The sequence below is a fragment of the Octopus sinensis genome, linkage group LG8 (genome assembly GCF_006345805.1).
Source record: "Octopus sinensis linkage group LG8, ASM634580v1, whole genome shotgun sequence".
Taxonomy (NCBI): Eukaryota; Metazoa; Mollusca; class Cephalopoda; order Octopoda; family Octopodidae; genus Octopus; species Octopus sinensis.
This window is the reverse complement of record NC_043004.1, coordinates 83,734,360-83,741,859: the sequence shown is the minus strand read 5'-3', so window position 1 is coordinate 83,741,859 and position 7,500 is coordinate 83,734,360. Positions and strand designations below refer to the sequence as shown.

General features: G+C 33.9%; 1 long non-coding RNA gene across 1 annotated transcript in view; it reads left to right on the top strand.

Annotated features, from left to right (window-relative positions):
• LOC118764449 overlaps positions 1 to 7,500 on the top strand; it is a 26,470-nt gene that overhangs the window by 15,041 nt on the left and 3,929 nt on the right. The window contains exon 2 of the long non-coding RNA XR_005000259.1: positions 1,993 to 2,002. This is a non-coding gene — a long non-coding RNA (uncharacterized LOC118764449). The remainder of the gene's footprint in view (positions 1 to 1,992; positions 2,003 to 7,500) is intronic.

Here is a 7,500-nt window from a genome sequence, read left to right as displayed (position 1 = left end):
ATTTGATGTAACAAGGAGTTTCGCTCACACATAATAATGAAGAGTGTTGCAGTCTGCAGAGTTAGCTGGTCAGCTGTTAGGTGTGATGATGTCGCAGAAATTGTCTGACTGCCATGCCTGGGTTCTCCTGCGTGTGGGACATGGTGCAGAATCCTATTGTCAGACGTAGGGTCTTCCAACAGCCACGGTCGTGAGCCAGGGCAGCACTACTTCCTCCAGTTTCGAGATGTAAGTCTTCGTTTTGACTCTGAGGTCGTGTGGGAAGATGAAGGGTGGCATAACGTCGCCATCACAAGGAATCACTCCAAACAACACGATGTTGACTGGTTGTTTGATTTTTATCATTCTCGGTACCTGTTCTCAGATTGACATCCAAACATTCTGAAATGTTTGCGTTGGTGCATCCGGTGTGAATTCCAAGCATACAGCATGTTGTTTCCAAATTTCGGCAGAGTGAATTGCGTCAGGTTGCTGTTTTGTTCTCACAGACGGTACTCAACTGACCCTAATACACTGTATAGTCGACAAAAACAAAAACAAACAATGCTCATGCACGAAATTAAAAATATAATATGGCGACAATTTACCCATCGCATCCTTTATATATTTGGATGGATGGATGGATAGATGCACTTCGTATGAATTATATAAATTCTCTGGAGACAGCCTCTCCTACTGAGAACCAGTATATTGGTATTTTATTCCGTTCACCATTGAAATATTAATAATAATATTATACAACAAATTGTCCCAATATAACACAGTTGGAGATTTCGTTTTTTAAAAAAAAAGAAATTGCCGAAACGATATACATGTGAATTACTTTTTTTCTTCTCCAGATCGATTACGGAATTTAACTTTGATAACAGAACTGCATTATATCTGTCATGCAATTGGTCCCTGGAGGAAAACAAATTTGTTGAAACGATATAACATCGAGGCAGAGACCGTAGATAATTTTTACTAATGCTGTGATGCTCTCCCTTCTGACTTGCGTACCGATATGGTTATCGTTCCGTTTTCCCTGCAGTGTAGATAAATTAAATTTTCCGAATATGCAATATATAATAGCTGCAATCGATAGTTTTGTTTTTTTCTCCAATATATTTGGTTCTGGTATATGCTAAATAAAAGTCAGTTTGAGAACTATCTGTTCCTACTAACATAAATCAAAGTTATTTTTATATAATACACAGATGAATTTATTAGTGACCAACATCCAAAGGAGAGACCTTGTCACATTGAATGATTAGTGCCTTCTGTAGAAGGACAGTGGCAAATAATAAAATATAAATGTCTACATTATTTTCGTTATCATCAAAACCTTCAAAATCTTTGTTGTTTTGTTTCTGCTGCTTCTTGGCGCGGTAGTAAGACATTTTCGTTTTTTACATTGTCTATGTGGGAGCAAACGCAGCCGAAGATATATGTTTCAAAGTATGGGTGATAGTTTATTTTGAATAGGCTTGTTATTAAATGAGAAAATGTTTGCGTTAAGGTTCTCCTTGTTAATGCGACGATTCAGAGATTTTGAATGGCTTCTTGTATTAATCCGACATTTAACATAACCTTCAATAGAGAATCACTCTCTCCAAGTTAGGGAAATATCATTGTTCTCGCATTAAATTACATACAATAAACAAAAAATTGTACAAGTATTTCATTAAATAAAATTCTAAAATAACTTGAAAAATAATGCTGTTCTCAAGATTTTATTCCAAACAGTAACAAAGGTAGAGAAAATAAAACAGTGGTAAAGTTAGAGTAGCAACAACATAAACAAGAGAAACGACAACATTCATACACCAACTGCATACAGACACGCACATACTGACGCGCGCGCACACACAGACACACACACACCCGGGCGTTTTCTTTACTGAACATAGAAAGAGCTTCTTGCTTGTCATCCGAAAAATAGGCGATTCGTAAATATAAGAATTCTGAATGGGATGATGTATACTTTGCATCATCGAAAATGTTAATGAAAAGATCTGTGGGAGTTTATGCTTCACTGCGACCAGGAGATAGAGAATAGGAAACCAAATATGCTGATAAGTGAGAAAGAAAGCAAACGATGATGGATCATAGATATAGCATGCCCAGCTGAAAGCAAGAAATCAGCAAAATGTGGAACCTAAAGACTAAAAGAATACCTTTTATCATAGGTGCCCTGGGAATGATAACAAAAGGGACTGATTGCTACGTAGCTGAGAAACCGGGAAACCCCAAAATGGCAGAAATTCAAAAGGTAGTTCTCATGGGAACTGTCCATATCCTACGGAAAATAATTTCTATGTAATCTCAAGTTTTAAAACAAACATAATTTTCTTATGGTTTCTTAAACATTCTCTAGAACAACACTATGTACAAAACCAAACATAAGGTACCCTAGGCATAACAGCAGCATGAACTTCCAACTTGTTGTCTCTTGAGGTCTCTGGGTGAGACTTGGAACCAACTTGTACAAATCTAAAGCAAAAGTCAAACATAAGATAATACTACTACTACTACTACTACTACTACTACTACTAATAATAATAATAATAATAATAATAATAATAATAATATAATAATAGATACCAGGAAACCCCAAAATGCAGAAATTCAAAAGATAGTGTTCATGGGAACTGCTCATATCCTAGGCAAAATACTTTCTATGTAATCTCAAGATTTAAAACAACATAGTTTTCGTTTTTTTTTTTCCTGTTTTCTTTTAGACATTCAGTAGTACAACACTAAATACAAAACCAAATATATGGCACACTAGGCATAACAACAACATGAACTTTCAACCTCTTGACTCTTGAATTCTCTGGGTGAGACTTGGAGCCAACTTGTACAAATATAAAGCGAAAGTCAAACATAGAATAATAATAATAATAATAATAGATACCAGGAAACCCCAAAATGCAGAAATTCAAAAGATAGTGTTCATGGGAACTGCTCATATCCTAGGCAAAATACTTTCTATGTAATCTCAGATTTAAAAAACATAGTTTTCGTTTTTTTTTTTCCTGTTTTCTTTTAGACATTCAGTAGTACAACACTAAATACAAAACCAAATATATGGCACACTAGGCATAACAACAACATGAACTTTCAACCTCTTGACTCTTGAATTCTCTGGGTGAGACTTGGAGCCAACTTGTACAAATATAAAGCGAAAGTCAAACATAGAATAATAATAATAATAATAATAATAATGATAAGTCGGCGATCTGGAAAAAGCAAGAGCACACGGGGCAAAAGTCTTGGCAGCATCTCACCCGTATTCACCTTCTGAATTCAAATTTCTCCGAGCTTGAATGTGCGTTTGACCTTTCGGTGGTTAATAGGCTGAGTATCAGTTAAGTACCGGGATAGCTGTAATAGATTAGCTATTTCCACCGAAATAGCTGGCCTTGTGTTAGTATTCGTAACCATTATTATTAATACAGTTGTTGTTTTTGTTGTGGTTGTTGTTGTAATTATTGATATTGCTATTGTTGTTACTGTTGTTTTCGTTGCTGATGCTTTTGTCGGTTTTCATAATGTTGTTATTCCTAACACCCGTGCCATCCATTGCCTCACTGCATACTGCACGCCATTTTCCCGGGCTGCACTTTGATGGATTTCCTTTCAAATTAGATTATAAATGTGTGTTATCCCTTACTTAACCCCTCCCCAATTTTTTGGAGAAAGAAATATTACAAGTAGATCCACATGACTCTCTCACAGGATAGAACATCCGATTTTGTGGGGAGGACGGAAAGAGGAAAAATCGACTGCAATATTGTACTGATATATGTACTTTGTTTATTAACAATGGCCTGATCAAAAGCAAAGCTAACCTCAGTGGTATTTAAACTCAGAAAATAAATAGCGAGAGATAATGCTGCAAACGTTTGTTCATGCTTCTGAAAATCGACCACTATAATGATATTAAAATTAATCGACCACCTTATTCATGTTTGTATTAATTGACTTATATTTATATCCATAACTAATTACAATAAATGCGTTAAAAGTTTTATAATATGCAGATATCTGTATCGAAAAATTGATCGTTAGTATCATTGAAATGTAGTTAGTGACATCCATATAAACGCTGTGTTCAAAATTATTTGCATTTTCTGGCATGCTAGTTACGATAAACAAACTAACTTACAAATACTAGGCCTTTTAGAAAGAATATATAAACTGCAACTTGTTGGTCAACTTTCTGCCTGCGTCAGAAAGCATTTGTAGTCCTGTTCAATTATAATTATATTAGATAATTTGTTTGAATAATAATTACCCCTCGGAAACGGCTGTATTTCGCAGACACTTTTGAACCTAAGCTTGGGATGCTTATTGTATATATGATTATTACTAGAAAATAGAGTGGAAAATTATTTAAAGCTACTATTGAGATAAAAGTTGAAAATGTAGTTTTACTCAGGCCAAGAAAATCTGCAGACATATTTCTCACTCTCCTCTCCACCACCTATTTCCTTTTACCAATGTAGTGAAAAATAAAATCGTTTTCCTAAGACTGGGGTTTAAATAAATATTGCTTTACACTGTAAAGATTATACTGTATTATCCCCTTGTTTAATGCAAATTTATTAAAATTTGCGTTATGAATAAGGAGGCAGTGCTTGTCCGACATATCACGATGGTAGGATTCCAAACAGACTAACATCATAGTGGACGTCATTATCACTCGGATATTAATGGACTGTATTTTATACATTCTGGAAGAATGGAATTGAAAATATCATGTCTCTCATAAACTAAGGACAGACAAAATTAAAACGGTAAATTCTTGCTAGTTTTCTATACATGAGAATTTCCAGGAGGCTGAGTAAATTATCGCCTTTGTTAGTTTCACTAGTTTATGAGCAATGTTGTTAAGTAAAATTGTATCTGTTATAATATGAGAACAACGGTTTAAAGTTAGACTCAATTATGTTTAAAGAAAAAAGAATCTAGGTTAAATATACTTTGGTTTGAGAAAAAGATAAAATCAACAATTTAAAATTATATAATACAAATATACTTTGTTCTCGCAAAGTATACAAACTGAATGAAACTTCATTTATATATCTTTGTTATATTTAAGCATAAGCTCAGAGAGGGTTTACAGCAGTGGTTAAAAGGTGTCGCAGCCATCACGATCACTTTTAAGTTTTAGGCATACTCTGATCAAAAATCTCTTTTAATCACTGATATTTCTAGCAGATTTATTCTGTAGATACTACGCCTTAATGTTATGCTTCGTGTTATTTGTTCCGAACCTCTGCTATCTGATATCAAATAATGTTGCGGCCATATTTTTATTTTCATCATTTCGATATCATTGTTTGTATATAAAAAAAAAGGTCACAATGCAGTGTAGTCTATTTGCGTGATTGTGAGTTAAAATCCCACTGAAGTTTGTTTGAGTTAAGAATGTAATCCCTCGGTCCAGTTTATCATCCACTGTCACCTTGATGAATACTAATGCAGTTTATAACAATCACTTGGGCCAGGTCTTCCAATTACGTATATCTCCCTCCTTCTCGCCACCATCTCAGGCCTTGTGTGTACTCGTGGACATTGTTTCAATCTTCTTTAAAGCATATGAAACAGGACAGGCATGCATTAGGAGGGATTTATAGGCAACAGATATGAACAGCATAAATGCTCTAACGTTTAAATTTTAAAGTTTAAATGGGTGTTGAATTAAATGGTGTAAAGTTAAATTAGTTCAGTATATTACACGCCGCATTACAACATCTCTTTACTATAAACTGTATAATGGATAAGTTAGTTTAACTACACCGAATACAATCCGCATTACTAAACTAACCAGGCATATTCTTATGATTGTATATAAGGACAATATTACTGGGGGATTAAAGTTATCCAATTCCATCTACGATTAGGTTTAGATAATTTTGGACCTGAACAATACATAAATTTCACTAACGTGATAAAGTAATAATAAGTGACTCCTTTTATATATTTACAATTTTGTATAAGAGTAAAGTCGTTTTATATCATACTTTAAGCTATATAAGATTAGCCACTTAGCATAAGGATAATAAGACACGTTTGAGAAGAGAATTCTCTTGTAATAAGCGATATTTCACTATGTTTTCAAATAATATACATGATGTGTGTCATTGCAGTATTTTCGTTTTTCATTTTTCTGAGAGGCATACATCGTAAGTATTCATTATTAAATATTCATCGCAATCCAAGTCATAACACTAGTTTCAGAGCTCATTATACAGTAAAAATATTAGGTTCTACCCTATGGAAAAATCCTATATTTTTTTATGTAGCTAATACATATTGCATCGTTCATGATACACCCAGAGGATAAAGAATATTGCAAAGGCAAGGAAAATAATATTCTTCTATTGGCATGCGTATAATATATTTTCTACAGACTGAGATGTCATTGGAAGTGAAAACAGCATCTAAAGATTTTTTTGCGTTCAAAAATATTTGACATTTATCATTTTTTGTTTGTCTGTTATATTCTCATGTTGTTTAAATGTTCGAGAACATTTGATTGAATTGCCAACATAATTATTTCATAACACTATGCACAATGTGTTTAGGCGTTTTAATGGAACGAAAACAGAAACTGGAGATAGAATGATGAGAAAATATAAAATCATAGGCTGTATGTACTTGTTTTGCGCGGAGAAGAAAGAGGGCCAGCGATAAGTACAGGAAGATATTATCTGTCTTTCTCAATTCCTATCTGTCAAGCTCCCTCTCTCTCTCTCTCTCTCTCTTTATCTCTATCTCAGTCTTACTCTCTCTATATATATGTGTGTGTCTGTATGTGTACGTATGCGTGTGTCTGTATGTATGTATCAAGATGCCCGTAATATATAGATAATGTATACATAATACACGTATGCCCAATTTATGTGCGTGTATTATATATATATATATAATATATATATATATATACATATATATATATATGTGTGTGTGTGTGTTTGTTTGTGTATCAAGGCAATATGACGCTCTCCAGACAAAGCGAAATATATATATATATATATATATATATATATATATATATATAGTTAATAATAAGCTTATATCATAAGAAGCATACTCTAAAAATATAGCAGTGATTATAGCAACAAAAGTTTATATAGAGTCACCCAAGGTTTCGCACCCACAAAGCCAAGGCCTTCTGGACAGCTCATCAAATTCTATATAAATACAAAATTCGAAAATATCTACGTCGCAGACGTGAGGATACGCTCAGAACTCGAGGAATACGAAAAAGCGTTAATGGTGACGTGTTATTTGCCCTTAATTAGGGGGAAATCCTTTATGGACTCAGTGTGGGCTAACGAGTGTACGGGGAAACCTAGTTTCTTGTTAAATAGAGCTTGAAGTGGATACGTTTAGAAAACACTTCTTTACGGATATTTAATATGCGAGGTTTTTTATAGACTTTAAGAATGTTAGTTTTCTCTGCGATTAAGTTCTTGCAACGGCCATTTTCATGAATATACGGGCCCG